A 17,594-nucleotide genomic window follows, 5' to 3' on the forward strand; every position below is an offset into this window, starting at 1 on the left:
GGGTAACTGTCTAGCAACAATATTTACAATATGTACAATTAGTTTGCAGTAATCCAATCACATCAATGCATTAAAGTTTTTGCAGAGTTTTTATACATTTTATCAATTAAGGGGAAATGAGGAGAACACCTGGATCCTTCAGCCTTACATATCATTCTGATGCACAGACTGGTCAGCGCTATCCACAGCCTGTAAATTTCCACTGACAAAGGTTAAGCAATTCTGACAAATGCAGGGATCCTCCATTTTATGGTGTCTTTAATTTGGTCAATATTAACAGTAGCATCTCTGGAGAAAAGGAATAGTTGATGTTTCATGTCGAAAACCTTTTTCAGACTGAGAGTCAGGGGGAGGGAAACTAGAGGTATGAAAAGGTTCAGAATACAATGGTCCATTGGTGGCTGAGGTGATAATGAAGGGATATATAGGGTGAGGGAGGGGAAACTGTCTGGCCTGCTAAGTGCTTCCAGCATATTATGTTTTCAATATTGGTCTGCTATGTTTAAAATTTGCAGCATAAAATAATTGTCTTATTTTACACTGAACACTTTGATTCCAGATGATCTTAATTTGTCTTTGAAAGAAAATAATTTGATAACATGCTGCCTAAGCTGGCTGTTGAAACATTGAACTATTCAGCATGTAAGTGATTGATTTGAGTCTCAGACTGTTGCCTTGAACTTCCATGTGTCCTTCTGGTGAGAGGGTGAGAGGGTGTGGAAATAGGAGTCTACATTTGGTCAGATAACTCTTTTATGAAAGCATGTTGATTGACGATGTGTGCACTATTTTGCAAGCCACAATACTGCTATTGTTTGAACTTTAAATTTCAGTGTTTTTTTTAAATTCACTTACAAGATGTGGACATCACTGATAAGGTGAACATTGAATGCTCACCTCTTATTGACCTGGCAAGAATGATATTAAGCTGCCATCTCCAGCTATTCCAGTGAAGGCATTCCATAGTGCTGATGGTAATGAATTCTGGTTTTAAGATTCCAACATGATGGAGGAACAAATAGACCATTGAACATGGAATATTTTAGTACAGTTTATTAATGTTTAGCGATACAGCATGGATATAGGCCCCTCGTTCCACCGAGTACACACGACCATTGCTCACCCATTGACACGAGTTCTATGTGTAGGAAAGAACTGCAGATGCTGGTTTAAATTGAAGGTAACTCAGAGGGACAGGCAACATCTCTGGAGAGAAGGAATGGGTGACGTTTCGCGTTGAGATCAGTCTGAAGACGAAACATCACACCCATTCCTTCTCTCCAGAGGTGCTGCCTGTCCCACTGAGTCGACACGAGTTCTATGTTAGCCCACTATCGTATTCACTCACTGCAAACTTGGGGTAATTTGCAGATGTCGATTAACCTACAAACCCACACGTCTTCAGGGTGTGGGAAGAAAGCGGAGCACCCGGAGGAAACTCACGTGGTCTCAGGGAGAACATGCAAACTCCACACAGACAGCACTCGATGTCAGGATCGAAACCGGGTCTCTGGCATTGTCTGGCAGCAGCTCTACCCAGAGAGTTTCTACACAAGAATAGGCTCTGCTTTCAGTAATATATTGGTAAAATATGATGTCTATAGAAACTTCATGTGATAATATTGTTATATCATAGACAAAAAGGATTGATTTACAGAGATAAAACATTCTTAAATTGGAGAAGATAGAGGTCAAAATGTGACAAGAACATTTTTGCCAGAAATCCACTTTCTTTCCATTATCTATAAATATTCTAAAACGTAGTTGGATAGTTTTGTTTCAAACATTGTGCACTACCAATTCTCCTCCCTCTCTGATGGAATTCTTTCATTCTCACATCTCTCATGAAGGAAGTTACTTCAGAAATATTGCACAATTTTCAGCCAGTACACAAGGAGAAAATATCTGAAAGTTATTGAGTCATAGTCATACAGCAAGGAAACCGGCTCTTGACTCACTAAGTCTGCACAGACCATCAAATACTTGCTCATACAGCAAAGAGTAGGAGTAAACGGGTCCTTTTCACAATGGCAGGCAGTGACTAGTGGGGTACCACAAGGCTCAGTTCTGGGACCCCAGCTATTTACGATATATATTAATGATTTGGACGAGGGAATTGAATGCAACATCTCCAAGTTTGCGGATGACACGAAGCTGGGGGGCAGTGTTAGCTGTGAGGAGGATGCTAGGAGGCTGCAAGGTGACTTGGATAGGCTGGGTGAGTGGGCAAATGCATGGCAGATGCAGTATAATGTGGATAAATGTGAGGTTATCCACTTTGGTGGCAAAAACAGGAAAGTAGATTATTATCTGAATGGTGGCCGATTAGGAAAGGGGGAGATGCAACGAGACCTGGGTGTCATGGTACACCAGTCATTAAAAGTAGGCATGCAGGTGCAGCAGGCAGTGAAGAAGGCGAATGGTATGTTAGCATTCATAGCAAAAGGATTTGAGTATAGGAGCAGGGAGGTTCTACTGCAGTTGTACAGGGTCTTGGTGAGACCACACCTGGAGTATTACGTACAGTTTTGGTCTCCTAATCTGAGGAAAGGCATTCTTGCCATAGAGGGAGTACAGAGAAGGTTCACCAGACTGATTCCTGGGATGTCAGGACTTTCATATGAAGAAAGACTGGATAGCCTCGGTTTGTACTAGCTAGAATTTAGAAGATTGAGGGGGGATCTTATAGAAACTTACAAAATTCTTAAGGGGTTGGACAGGCTAGATGCAGGAAGATTGTTCCCGATGTTGGGGAAGTCCAGAACAAGGGGTCACAGTTTAGGGATAAGGGGGAAATCTTTTAGGACCGAGATGAGGAAAACCTTTTTCACACAGAGAGTGGTGAATCTCTGGAATTCTCTCCCGCAGAAGGTAGTTGAGGCCAGTTCATTGGCTATATTTAAGAGGGAGTTAGATGTGGCCCTTGTGGCTAAAGGGATCAGGGGGTATGGAGAGAAGGCAGGTACAGGATACTGAGTTGGATGATCAGCCATGATCATATTGAATGGCGGTGCAGGCTCGAAGGGCCGAATGGCCTACTCCTGCACCTATTTTCTATGTTTCTATGTCTATACTACAGTTTAATGAAGGATCTCAACCCGGAACATCACCTATCCATGTTCCCCATGGAGATGCTGCTTGACCTGTTGAGTTATTACAGCACTTTGTGTCCTTTTGCGTATTAACCAACATCTGCATTTCTTTGTTTCTACCCGTTCATACTAATCCTGCTTTATCTCCATTCTAGTCAACTTTCCCCAGCTTCTGCTACTCATCTGCACACAAAAGGGCAAATTACAGTGACTAATTAATCCACCAACCTGCACGTCTGTGAGATGCAGGAGGAAATTGGAGTACCCTGGAGAATTCCACACGGCCATAGGGATGACATACCAACTCCACACTAACTGGAGATCAGGATTGAACCCATGTGACTGAAACTGTGAAGCAGCAGCTCTACTGGCAGCAGCAGCACTGTGAAAAGTTGGAGTTAATTTTCAAAAGAACTTCCAAACTAACAAGGACCTAATGTTATCCAGAAACTTGATCTTTAAGATTAATGAAGCTTTTCATCGCCAGAGCACTTACAGCATCATATTAAAATTCCACCTCCACGATCACACTTCATTCACTGTGAATTTAACATCACAGGTACTGACCCAGAATCTTGACCTGCTAAGAATGCATCCCACGCCAGTCCTTTAACAAAGTGCATGAGGGAGTATTTGATCCAGAGTCAACTGAAAAATACAATGTCCATCACTGCCTCCTGTCTACTGATTACTGAAACAAACTGAAACTTATATCAAAGCAATCCTTCCTCCGGCACCTTCTAGCAACCATGTGGGGGAATCCTTTACACAGAGGCAGAACAATTCCTGATCATACATATCCTCATCTTAGCAAAACTTCGATGGCCATCTGCAGAGAAGAATGGGAGAAATTACCCAAATACAGGTGTGCCAAGCTTGTAGTGTCATACCCAAGAAGACTTGAGGCTGTAATCACTGCCAAAGGTGCCTCAGCAAAGTACTGAGCAAAGGATCTGAATGCTTGTGTAAGTGTGATATTTCAGTTGTTTCTTTTTAATTACTTTGCAAAAATTTCAAAACACCTGTTTTCGCTTTTTTTTATTATGGGGTGTTGTGTGTAGATTGATGATAAAAAAAGTTGTGGAAAGGGTGAAGGGGTCTGAATACTTTCTGAATGCACTGTAGATCTTAGGGCTAATGGAATCAAGGGATATGGGGAGAAAGCAGGAACAGGGCACTGATTTTACTTCGGAGTCACGTGAGTGACTACGTGAAGAACCCGCTCAGTGCGCAGGCGCGGCATTACGCCAGCAGTGCAACAGCGGCTGCCACGGGAGCTAGGCTGTCCCATTACAGATGAACCGGACCGTCAGGTGAGTATCCTGAGGTCGGGTTTTCTTTTACAGGTGAGCCTTTTTCTGCTTGTGTTTTTTACAGGCAGAGAAAAAGGCTCTGGATAAAACTGTCCCCCGTTTTCCCGTTGGGGAGGGGGGCAGCAACAGGCGGTGGGAGCGACCCGGTGTTCCGTAATTCCCCGACACCGTGCCGAGGCCAGCCCGCTAGTACCTGAAGCAGCGGGCTGGACGCATAGCCACTCGAGAGGCATCCGGCAGGTGTTCCCGATGTCGGACGGGACGTCTCTCCACCCGCACGGGGGGAGAGAGAGCCGCCTGAGCCGCTGGAGCGGCTCACGGAGCAGGAGCCTGCGAGACGCGCTGCTTGAGGGGCGCTCTCGCATCTACAAGGCAAAAGCTCCAGAAGAACCTGTCCCCCGCTCGACTCCAGCGGAGGAGCGTTCCATTGCAGGGGGGGCAGCAACAGGCGGTAGGAACAATTACCGGTCGCCCCGCTATCCCCATCACCGCGCCGAGCCCAGTCCCGCTAGTGCCTGAACTGCGGGCTGGATGTCTAGCCATCCGAACAGGCATCCGGCCGGTGGCGTCCGATTCGTCGGACGGGGACATGTCTCCACCTAAATGGAGGAGAGACAGCCGCCTGAGCTGCATCCAACAGCAATTGGAGCAGCTCCAGCGAGATGCGCAGAAAGAGCGCTCTCGCGGAGGGAGGTCAGGCACCCCCTCCACAGTGCCTCATGCACTGCCCTCTGCTCCCTCATTACTGGAGGCTAGCATTGGTGACCAGGGCTGGGCTGGTCTGGAACAGGGGCAGACGGACGAATTCGGGAGTATGCCAGGGGTGCAGGAACATGAAGAGCTGTTGGGTGTGATGGACCGCTTGTAGCAACCCCACGGGCTGGAGCACCGCTGGAACCAAGAATGGCGAACAGCATCAACCATTACTGGAAAAGGTGCTCGCTGAGGTGCTGAAACAACACAGCACCAGAAAACGGTGAGGCCCTCAAAGTAAAAAGTGTCAACAGCCAAATCTGGGGGCATGTGGGTCACACATCCAGACCCAAGAACTCAAGCTGCAGCGGATCCTAAGGCTCCTGACGTCAGCCATCACAGCCTTTGCTCGTTCCGTGGAGACCACGGAGATGGATACCTGCCAGCAGGATGTGCTGGCATTAATGTGTACCACACAATTTGAGATCAACAATCCCCGGAGGGAAACATAAGACCTGCCCTCAATCCCAAATTTGCTGGCTTGTGTAAAGCCCCAGCTGCGGAGACGGACGCGCTGCTATTTGGGAAAGATTTCAATAAAAACTGAAGGAGATGCAGGAAGCATCAAAAACCTTTGGCCTAATGAGGGCAGGCCCCGGGACGAGCAAACCAAGACCTCCGATACCCAAGTGGCAGCACCCCACGGCATCCACCAGTCGACGTCCGCAATATGGGACTGGTGAACGCTTGGGGTCCGCACATTATCCCCAAAGATCTTTCAGATCAGGGCCCGCAGCGGACCCTCTGGAAAATGCGCCTCCCCCCAACATCGCCAGCACGTCAGAACAAAATCTTCAGGAAAATGAAGAAACAGAATCGCCAATAACCATGGAGGTAGGTGGGTCTGGTTCCTACCAGCATATAGAGAATAAGGGTGCTTTATTAACAGGGGGGAGATTACACTTGTTTAAAGAAGCATGGGGTATGGTCACGAGTGACAAGTATATACTCAACAACATTACAGGATATAAAATACAATTCATGTCAGAAAAAACGCCACCAGTTCAACAATGGCCCCAAAGGGTATTTCTCCCTCCGTCAAAGAGAAACGTGAGGGACAAGCTGAACTGGTGAGACTTATCACAAAGGGGGTCATCGAAAAGACCAAACATGAACCTTTGGAAATTGTATCGAATATATTCACTAAAACCAAAAAAGATGGTGTCTGTCGCATCATCATTGACTTAACATCACTAAACAAATTTGTTAAGTATATACATTTCAAAATGGAGACATATGTTACTGCCAAACAACTGAATTCCAAAGGACACTTCATGGCAAGCATTTATCTTAAAGATGCTTACTATCTAGTATCCATATACAAGGATCATCGCAGATACCTAAAATTTATCTGGATGGTACAAAGCATTGCCCTATGGGCGAACTTCAGCCCAAGATTATTCACCAAAATATTGAACCCAGCCATGGCAATACTAAGAAAACAAAAACATATTGTCATGGCATATCTGGAGGATATTCTCATAGTAGGGAAAACGATGGAATTGGCTGTGGCAGCAGTATCAGCTACAAAACAGCTCCTCGAAACTCTGGGGTTCGTCCTACATCCAGATAAATCTAAGTTGAAGCCATCCACTATCATGGACTACCTGGGCTTCACAATTAACTCAGTCCATATGACTGTTACCTTGCCAAAGGCAAAAATGGTTGAATTAGCACAATCATGCAACAAATTAATGGTCAACGAGCGACCAACTATTCGACAAGTAGCAAGAGTAATTGGGGAAATGGTAGCAGCATTTCCGGCTACACAATTCGGACCTTTGCACTATCAAAAAATTTACAGAGAGCAAAGGTACGGGCAATAAAACGACATACAGGTCACTATGATCGTGTCATGAACTTACCCACTGAAGCAATATCAGAGCTACAGTGGTGGGCAAAAAACGTTTGGCATAGTTTCAGCCCTATCTTTATCACTAACCCTACTTTAGTTATTCAAACAGATGCCAGTGCTCAAGGCTGGGGAGCGACTAACTCCATATCCAGCACAAGTGGTAGATGGACTAAACTAGAGTCATCATCACTACTTACACTGGGCATTAACTATCTAGAAGGTACACAAAATTGCTGGGGAAACTCAGCGGGTGCAGCAGCATCTATGGAGCGAAGGAAATAGGCGACATTTCGGGCCGAAACCTTTCTTCAGACTGATCTATCTAGAGGGCTATCTGGGATAACTATCTAGAGATGTTGGGTGCCTTTTATGGTTTAAAAGTATATGTATCTAATATGCAGCACTTGCATGTTCGGTTACAAATTGATAAATACTACGGTGATGGCTTATATTAACCATATGGGTGGCATAAAATCATTATCATGCGACAAATTGGTCAACATGATTTGGCAATGGTATGTCGAAAGACATATTTGGCTATCAGCTACTTACCTACCAGGTAAGCTAAACACCCATGCCATGAGAAAATTAAACGCCTGGGTTGCAAGTTTGAACAGACCTTACCTGGAACTGGGATTTTCCAAACAAACCATCACCACCATGTCGGCATCCCTTCGAACATCCACCAAGAGGCAGTACTTAACCAGCATCAAAAAAGGGAGAAGTACTGCCAGGAAACATGGACAACATACGCAACAGCTACAGCCACCAACATACTGGAGTTCCTGGCCATCTACACCACGATGTAGGGATCAGCTACAGTGCCATCAACACAGCGCAGAGTGCTCTTTCTGCTTATCTCAAACCAGCGGCAGGACAACAGGCGATGGGATCCCATCCACTGGTGGTAAAACTGATGAAGGGCATTTACAATATCAAGCCCTAAGCCCATATATACCCATATTTGGGATATCAGTGTGGTCCTGACATATCTCAGAGAATGGCCACCAGCCAGATCCCCCGGCCTCGAGCAAGCTACATTAAAGACGCTTAGGTTGATGGCACTTGTATCCGCTCAGAGGGTCCAGTCACTACACCTATTGCGACTGGACAACATGATCACAGCTCCAGACCAGATCTGTCATTATCCAGCGACTGGTCAAACAGAGCAGACCAGGAACACCTAATCCAGTCGTGGCTTACCCACCAGAACCACGGTTATGTGCCATGACCTACCTACTATCCTACATAGACACAACCAGAATATTCGAGGGAGATGAAAAGCCTTGTGGGTCAGTCACAAAAACCTTATGGTGGGGTACGAGCCAAACCATTGCGAGATGGCTCAAGCAGGTGCTAGAAACTGCTGGGATAAACACTAACATGTACAAATTTTATTCCACTAGGGCAGCATCCATGTCGACGGCTAAAGAATGGACATGCCTATACACCACATCCTGGCTACAGCAGGATGGTGGGAAGGGAAAAGACCGTTCAGAAATTTTATAATAAGCCGTTGGCAAAACCTGGTTTATTTGCAGTAAAGATTTACGAACTGCAAATATTTAATTTAAGCCCAGGGGAGCAACTTAATTCTTTGTTGTTATTGTTTAAAAAATACCATTGTGTTTTTCTACAAATAGACTCATTGGTTCATTACGATAACACTTCCTCCCTCAAGAACTTCGGCAGTGAGTGAAATGAAACTTACACGGTTTGAAATCACAGAGCTTTGAAATCTTCACGTAGTCACTCACGTGACTCCGAAGTAAAATAGTAAGATTAAACGAGAACTTACCAGTTTGAAGTTTGATCTGTATTTTATGAGGAGTTACGATGAGGGATTACGTGCCCTCCGCTCCCACCCTCATTATATGGATCAAACTAATAAATTGATGTCTCCTTATCTTTACTATGTTTACTTCAAAATAACTGTGTCTATCTGTGATTCCACACCGCTGCTTGGAAGTATGCCGCGCCTGCGCACTGAGCGGGTTCTTCACGTAATCCCTCATCGTAACTCCTCATAAAATACAGATCAAACTTCAAACTGGTAAGTTCTCGTTTAATCTTACTATTTTGGATGATCAACAATGATTGTATTGAATGGCGGTGCTGGCTCGAATGGCCGAATAGCCTACTCCTGCGCCTATTTTCTATGTTTCTATGTTCCAAGCCCTATTCCTGACTTATCCAGTTGTCAAAGCTGTCAAATATTGCTATATGATCCAAGGGGCAAAATTTAAAGGAGATGTGCGGGGCAAATATTTTACATAGAGAGTGGTGGATGCCTGGAATGCGCTGCCAGGGGAGGTGGTGGAGACAGATACGATAACGGCATTTAAGTGGCTTTTGTTTAGGCACATGTACATACAAGGATACGGATCATGTGCAAGCAATGAAGATTAGTTTAACTTGGCATTATGTTCGGCACGGATGTCGTGGATCAAAGAGCCTGCTTCTGTGCTATACTATTCAATGTTCTAATTACTGATGGTGTAGCAGTTAGTGAAGGAGAAAGAAGTTCAGAGAATGAAGCAGAATGGTTGCAGACACTCGCTTATGGTACAGGACGTTCATTGGCTGATACCAATGAAATTTATACTGTAATCCAAATTTTCCTTAAAGCCAAGAGGGGGCAGACCTTAAATCTACAGGACCATCAAAATTCTTTAAAAGGAGAAGATTTTTTTTTAAGACTGGAGGTGCTAGTACCACTCAGCAGGCCTAGCAGGATCTGTGGAAAGAAAAAACTTTAACGTTTCAGGTTCCGACCATCAACAGTGTTCTGATGAAGTGTTATTGATCCGAGACATCAATTCCTTTACTTTTTTCACAAATTAGCTGGACCTGTAACAGTATTTCCTGCTTCTTTTTAGAAGAAGCTACTCTGTTAAACATAAAAAGTCACAAGTTACTGAGGTAACTCAATGTTATCAGGCAGCTTCTCTGGAGAAATGGGTAGGCGACATTTGGGGTCGGGACCCTTCTTTGGACTCTTACACATAAAACCCTACAAAATAGATTTCTGCTTCCCCTTGAGCCTCTCTCTCTCACAATGTAAATGAGTAACTGGTTTTCTCGATACAAATATACATTTTTGATTATGTTTAGAATTACATGAGAGACCAAAAGAGAAATCTTGTTAATTTTATCCTGAGATTCGTTCAGCATTTAAAAAAAGGATTTTAAAAATATTTTTAAAATAATTTAAAAAATCATCAAGAACATTTGGCTCAAAAAATCCATAAGATTACCAAATTTAAAATTACTCATTCCTCCTGTAATTCGAGCTGCACCTATATGAAATTAATTTAATCCTGCTGAGAGGATTATGAGCTGCTGTGTTTTTAATGTCCAAGGAGGAGAATCATTGGCACAGGCTTGCTGCCTCGACCTACAACGGTTTTGTATTAATCTTAAAAAATAAAGGTCTTTGAATTGTTCAATTATTGAACAAGACCTTATTAATATTTAAATCTGTTTACAATCCTAAATTAGATTTTTTACCTTGCTTTGCTAACTGCAGGAGCTTTTCTGAATAATATTTTAAGGAATTCTGAACATATTTGTTCTTTTCAAAACAAAATTGTTCAAGAAATGTTTTATTGTCACATATTTAATTTTATTTTGTGAACACAACACGGAGAATATCACAATATGTTACATGGTAAATATATTACTTGCTTAAAAATGAAGTTATTTAGGACCCAAATAATTTTAGAGTAAATATTTAATGTACTTAACTTGTATAGTTTACATACACAAATGTGAAGCATTTCCATGAATAAGGGTGGCTATGGTGGCGCAACAGTAGAGTTTCTGCCTTACAGCGCTTGCAGCGGCGGATACCCGGGTTCGATCCCGACTACGGGTGCTGTCTGTACTGAGTTTGTATGTTCTCCCCGTGATCTGTGTGGGTTTTCTCCGAGATCTTTGGTTTCCTCCCACACTGCAAAGACGTACAAGTATGTAGGTTAATTGGCTTGGTCTATGTGTAAATTGTCCCAGGTGTGTGTAGGATAGTGCTAATGTGCGGGGATTGCTGGTCGGTGCGGACTGGGTGGGCCGAAGGGCCGATCTCTAAACTAAACTAAAGTGTTGGACAATCTTGCAGCCATTTTGTGCAGTTGGGCTGAAGGTCAATTTGGGTTCATTAGCAAAATCTAAAAGCACTAAGAAATCAAAGTCTCACAGGTAAAGAAACAAAATATCCTGATATCAGTATCTTACTTCATTTTGCATATGTTTCCATCCCAGGATTGGCAACTGAATTACCTGAATGGTTACTGTTTGTAGTCGGAGGAAAATTTTGGTTGGATAATTAAGATTAGATGAAGTAGAAAAAAGTACTTTTAGACTTCAGCAGGTCGTAGCAACGGAAGAGATAAAAGCAGTGTTAATATTTCAGATCAATGATCCTTCATCAAGGTTCAGTTTCTTTTTCAGTTCTTATTCCACAGCATGTGCAATTTTTGCTTTTCAGTTTAGATCTTTATATCCCTGTAACCCTCGTTTGGTTACAGAAGAACCATAATGGGCCTGTCCCACTTAGGCGATTTTTTAGGCAACGACAGGCGGCTAATTTGTCGCCACATGTTCGCCGGTGGTCGCCGGGAGTAGTCTCCCCAGTCGCGCTAACAGTCGTAGCGTCTTTCTGGTCGCCGCTAAATTTTCAACATGTTGAAAAATTTTCGGCGACAGTGGGTTTGACGTCAATTAACTTCTCCTGACATAGGTGCTGTCGTAGGTTGTCGCCAGGATGCTGTAGGTTGTCGCCGGTTTTTCGGCGACCTGCTACGACTATGACAGTCGCCGGCAGTTGCCTAAGAAAATCGGCAAGTGGGACAGGCCCATAAGGCTGATTATGGACTAAAGTGGAGTTGCACTGGAGGATGAAGAAAATATGACGGATGCTAAATGAATGTTCTCCATTAGTGTTTACCAAAGAAAGAGGATTCTGCTGAAACTAGTAAACTGTCATAGTAAAGATTAAAAAAATAGACAAAGAGAAAATAATAAAGTGATTAGGAGGACTTAAAATAGGAATTACTTTATCTAGATGGAATGAATCCTACGAGGCTGCAGGAATTGCTGTACAAATTACAAAATTGGTGCCCATAATCTTCTAAATCTCTTTGAATATAATAATGGCACTAAAGGATTAGGGAATTGTAAATTCATAAATTGACAGCATTATGTACATGTTGCTTGGTGTTGCTAGGTATTGGTATTGGTTTAAAATTGTCACATGTACCAAGATACAATGAAAAGCTTTGTTTTGTGTGCTACCCAGGTAAATCATACCATACACGAAGACAATAGTTAGTGCAAAAGGAGAAAAGAAACAAAGTACAGAATATAGTTTTACAGCTACAAGAAAGTGCAAATAAAAAAAATTCAACAGCCACAGGTAGGTAGGTTGGCAGATCAGGAATATATCCTTAGTCCGTATAAGAGTCTAATAACAGGAGGGAAGAATCGGTTCTTGAATATGGTGCATGCCTTCAAGCTTTTGTATCTTCTACCCAATTAGGAAGAGAAGAAGGAATGACTGGGATGTGAGTGATCCTTGATTATGTGGCTACTTAAAGATTCATTAAATCCTTAATGAGGATTTGATTAATTAATTTTCACATTCACAGTCTTCCAGGGATATCATCAATGTTTTCTACATTCCTCACAATCTACTGCGGCTGTTCAACAGGAGAAAGGAGAGGAGGAGGAGAAGGAAACAGCAGATGGAAAGAGACTGTGTAAAAGTTTGGTTAACTTCAAAGTGTGTAAAATGTTGCTACGGCCACATAGGGAGTACTGTGTGCAGTTCTAGTCGCTACACTATAGGAAGGATGTGAAGGCTTTAGAGAAGGTGCAGGAGAGATTTACCAGGAGGTTGTCTGGATTGGAGGGTATTTGCTATAAGGAGAGATTCGGCAAACTTGGATTGTTTTCTCTGGAGTGCCGAGGTTGAAGGGTGACATATAAAAGAATATAAAATTATGAGGGGATAGAAATCTCAAATGCTTCAGGGCATGAGTTTAAGGTGAGAAGAGGAATCCTATGAATATAAGCTAACATTATTTATCTTCAGACATTTGGAGGTCAATAATGCAATGTTGAATCTTAGTCCATAAATCTCCCAAACCTCTTTGCAAAGAATACAGAAAGACTCACAGAAATATAGGGGTCAGGTTTGATTCTAAACTGCAATCTTATTTGATAGCCAGCAATCTTTCAAAACAACCTGGTCTCATAAAATTCTAAGGTATGCCCATTGAAGGGACCTGACACATATTGTAATGAAGTGACCTCAATGATAATTTTCTCCTATATTAAATTCATTCCTTCATGCTTTCAAACATATTGGTATTAGAGCAACTTAGGAACCTGTGTGATAATGTCAGCAAATAGTGATTGGATTGTAATAATCAATACAGTGTGCATGTGGCATCTCCTGGTCACTGTTTCATTACTTTTTAAACTTTATGCAGGCACAGTTGTCCATTGTTTAGTAGATCTCTAACTAATTTTCCCAGATTTCTTTTCCAAGCAACATCAGAAATAATACATCATGGTGGAGAGAAAGTGTAGGCTTGATCAAGTAACCAAGGTGATTAAAGTAGCTTTCAACTACACACCATCTCATATTACCTTAACTGGGAATATATGTAAAATTAAATTTCTGCTGGGCCGAGCAGATTCAGACATCAATGCATAATATGAGACAAAGGCAACTTCACAAATGAAAAAAGGTCTCTGTGACCTACAAAGGTTTCTCAAATCCAAACGTGTGTAAGCAGTCTCTTATTACGGGAGCAAAGCAGCTTCTTTTCAATTAATTATATTTCACAAGCTAGGAGGCAAGTTTAGCATTTGAGTGCAAAGTCCTCTTAGATTTCCAATTTTTCATATCGCCCAAGTATTTTATGAAAATAAAACAAGAACACAGCAAAGTAGGAGCAGGAGTAGACCAACAGGCCCCTCAAGACTGCTTCATCATTCAATTAAATCACTGTTAATCTATGCTGGCTTCAACACCTCATCTGTGACAGTTCCCCATAACCTTCAATTCCTCAATCGTTCAAATATATACCTAGAGTCATAGAGTGATACTGTGTAGAAACAAGCCCATCAGCCTAACTTGCCCACACCGGCCAACATGTCACAGCTACACTAGTCCCACCTACCCATGCTTGGTCTATATCCCTCCAAACCTGTCCTCTTTATGTACCTGTCTAATTGTTTCTTAAATGTTGGGTAGTCCCTGCCTCAAATACCTCCTTTGGCAGCTTGTTCCATACACCAACCACCCTTTGTGTAAAAAAGTTACCCCTCAGATTCCTATTAAATCTTTTCCCCTTCACCTTAAACTTGTATCCTCTGGTCCTCAATTCACCTACTCTGTGCATCTACCCAATCTATTCCTGTCATGATTTTATATGCCTCAATAAGATCACCCCTCATCCTCCTGTGCTCCAAGGAATAGAGTCCCAGCCTACTCAACCTATCCCTATAGCTCAGACCATCTAGCCCTGGCAACATCCTTGTAAATGTAAAATGTTCTAGCTTCCACCACTCTCTGTGGCAAATAACTCCAGAGATTCACAACCCTCTGAGAGATTAAATTATTAAATTTCTACGCACCTGAGTTTTAAAATATCAGCCCTTATTTCGTAACCATGTCCCTTTGATTGTGACTCTCCTATTAGTGAACATTTTAACACGTATCCTGTCGAGACCCCTTAGGATCTTATATGATTTAATATGGTTCCTCCTTATTCTTCCCAAATCTGTGGAATACTGACACAAATTGGCCAGTCTCTCTTGATAGGACAATCTTCTTATTCCAGGAATTAACCTCATAAATGCCATTTGGACTGCCTCCAATGCTACTATATCATTTTTATGGTAAGGGGATAAAATTGTATACAGTATTCCAGGTGAGGCCTCACCAACACCCTGTAGAAATGTAACAAGTCCTTCCTTATTAAATGAAGGCAAACGTTCTATTTTCCTTCTCAACTACTTGTTGAATCTGCCTAACTTTTTTGTGATTTATGCTCCAGAACACTGAACTCCCTCTGAACTTCACTCATTTGCAGACTATTTCCATTTAGATAATAATCAGTCTTTCCATTCTTTTTACCAAAGTGCATGACCTCATACTTCCCCAAATTGAGCTCCATTTGGCAATATTTTGTTCAATCAAGTTGTATCTCATTGCAGTATCATAATGTCCTCATCACAACATGCCCTTTCATTTATTTTTATATCATCAGCAAACTTGGAATCCTTAAGGGCCTGTCCCACTTTCCCGAGCTGCTCACGAATTCTCACGAGTTTTCCCCTTGATTCAAACTCGGAGAATGTTCGTAACGGGTCCGTAAGATGCCGTAGAAGTCCGTAGATATATAGTAGCGGCTCGTTATGTCAGCCATAGGTACTCGGGGCATCAGGTAAGTTGGGACGTTTTTTCCAACATGACAAAAAATGTCCACGAGTGAAAGATAGTCAGGAGGAGAAATATTGCAACATTTAATGCCCTGAGTACCTACGGCTGACATAACAAGCCACTACGATATATCTACGGACTCCTACAGGCTCCTATAGACCCGTTACGAACATTCTCCGAGTTTGAATCAAGGGGAAAACTCGGGAGAATTCGTGAGCTGCTCGGGAAAGTGGGATAGGCCCTTTACATTCCTTACCTTCTCCAGATCATTATTGCAAATAATAAACAAATGAAACATAGAGACATAGAAAATAGGTGCAGGAGTAGGCCATTCTGCCCTTCGAGCCTGCACCGCCATTCAATATGATCATGGCTGATCATCCAACTCCGTATCCTGTACCTGCCTTCTCTCCATACCCCCTGATCCCTTTAGCCACAAGGGCCACATCTAACTCCCTCTTAAATATAGCCAATGAACTGGCCTCAACTACCTTTTGTGGCAGAGTATTCCACAGATTCACCACTCTGGAAGGACAAGAACCAATCACTCGGGCAGTTACCTCACTCCAGCAAATAAAGTGTGATGTTTGGTGGACTGTGTGGGGTGGGAGGACCCGTTGCTCCTCCCGTGCAGCAGGTGGCGCTGCACAGGACAAAGGGAGATGTCTTGTATATAGTTTATCCTGTCTGCAGACAGTATGCGGGCAGCCATTGTGACTAGTCTTGCTGCCAGCATTGGGTAAAGCATTTAAGACTTCTGTTGTAAACTAAAGACTCTCCAGTTTTGTGCAGACCTAGAAAACGAACACGAAAGTGGTGTCAGGAGTGGGATTCTTCGGATTGTGTCCAAAGACCCAGATAAGAGCCTATTTTTTGTTTTAAAAAAACAGAACTCAAACTAACATGTCTCGGCAATTCGATTGTTTCGATCCCGAGCGAGAAAGGTGGTCGTCGCATTTAATGCGCGCTGAGTTTTATTTTGAAAGTATGTCAATTATGACTGACCAGAGGAAGAAGGCTCTCTTGTGTTCATCAATGTGTCCAGAAACTTTTGCACTGCTTCAAAATTTACTTACAGAAGAAGTAACTGAAGCCTCATATGCTGAAATCACAATGGCTTTGCAGCTGCATTTTGAAGAAAGTCGAAATTTCCTCGTAGCTCGCTTTGATTTCTATCGGATGGTGCAACATGAAGGGCAATCGAACACCAAATTTCTTGCCGAACTTCGCACCAAGGCAAAGGCATGTTATTTTAAAGCTCAATGCTGCGAAAAGTGCCAAGACAATGCGTTGCGAGATAGACTGTCATGGGCTGTAGGCACTGCATTCATACAGCAGGCAATTCTCAAGGAATCGGACGCCTCATTGAAGAATGTGCTGCAGTGTGATAAGATGGCCGAGCTGCTGAGTAAAGAAACTGCACAAAATGGCCGGCGAAACAGCTTTGAAGCTCCCTCAGGAGGTGCATACAGTTTGTCAGACTCGTCCGACAATGCCGAGAAATCAGTTGATCGACCCAGAGCAAATCCGGAGAAGGTGGGACCAGTTTCAGAAGAGCCGTCCCCCTGTTGAGGGAGGATCGAAACCCTGCTACCGGTGCAGGCTCGACTGCTCATCATCACCATGAGTGCCCGTATATCAAGTCCGTTTGTTATGCCTGTTACCGAAAAGATTATCTCCAGGCAATGTGTCAATCTGTAGGAGAGCGGAGAAAGGGCAGAAAGCGCAAAACACAAATAGCGAGACCATTTCTATTGAAGTGCTCAGTGTGTCTACAATCACCGACAAGCCGAGGATTTTGCTGCGGGTCTCGAACGTCGATCTACAGTTCCAGGTGGACACTGGTGCGGCTGTGTCGCTGGTGGGTCAGGACATCTGGCAGAGGACATCGCTGAAACTGAAACCGGCCAACATCCGCCTTTTCGGATACAGACGACAGCCCATTCTCACGAAAGGCAAATGCACTGCGCCGTTTCCCGTAATGGTATGATGCAGATGTTGCCGCTAATCGTCGTTGGTAAAGAAGGTACATCCCTGTGAGCCATCGACTGGATCCATGCTTTCAAGCTTGACATGAACGCCTTGATCTATGATGGATCAACTATGGTATTGTCATCTACCCCGGATTG

General features: G+C 43.1%; 1 long non-coding RNA gene across 1 annotated transcript; it reads right to left on the reverse strand.

Annotated features, from left to right (window-relative positions):
• Positions 1-3,161: 3,161 nt before the first annotated feature.
• Positions 3,162-17,391, reverse strand: LOC116971729. The gene is made up of 3 exons (XR_004411593.1): positions 17,353-17,391; positions 17,075-17,076; positions 3,162-3,171 (listed from the first exon to the last, which is right to left on the reverse strand). It is a non-coding gene; the product is annotated as an uncharacterized LOC116971729 (long non-coding RNA).
• Positions 17,392-17,594: the final 203 nt, after the last annotated feature.

Source organism: Amblyraja radiata, chromosome 4, assembly GCF_010909765.2.
Source record: "Amblyraja radiata isolate CabotCenter1 chromosome 4, sAmbRad1.1.pri, whole genome shotgun sequence".
In the NCBI taxonomy this organism is placed as follows: domain Eukaryota; kingdom Metazoa; phylum Chordata; class Chondrichthyes; order Rajiformes; family Rajidae; genus Amblyraja; species Amblyraja radiata.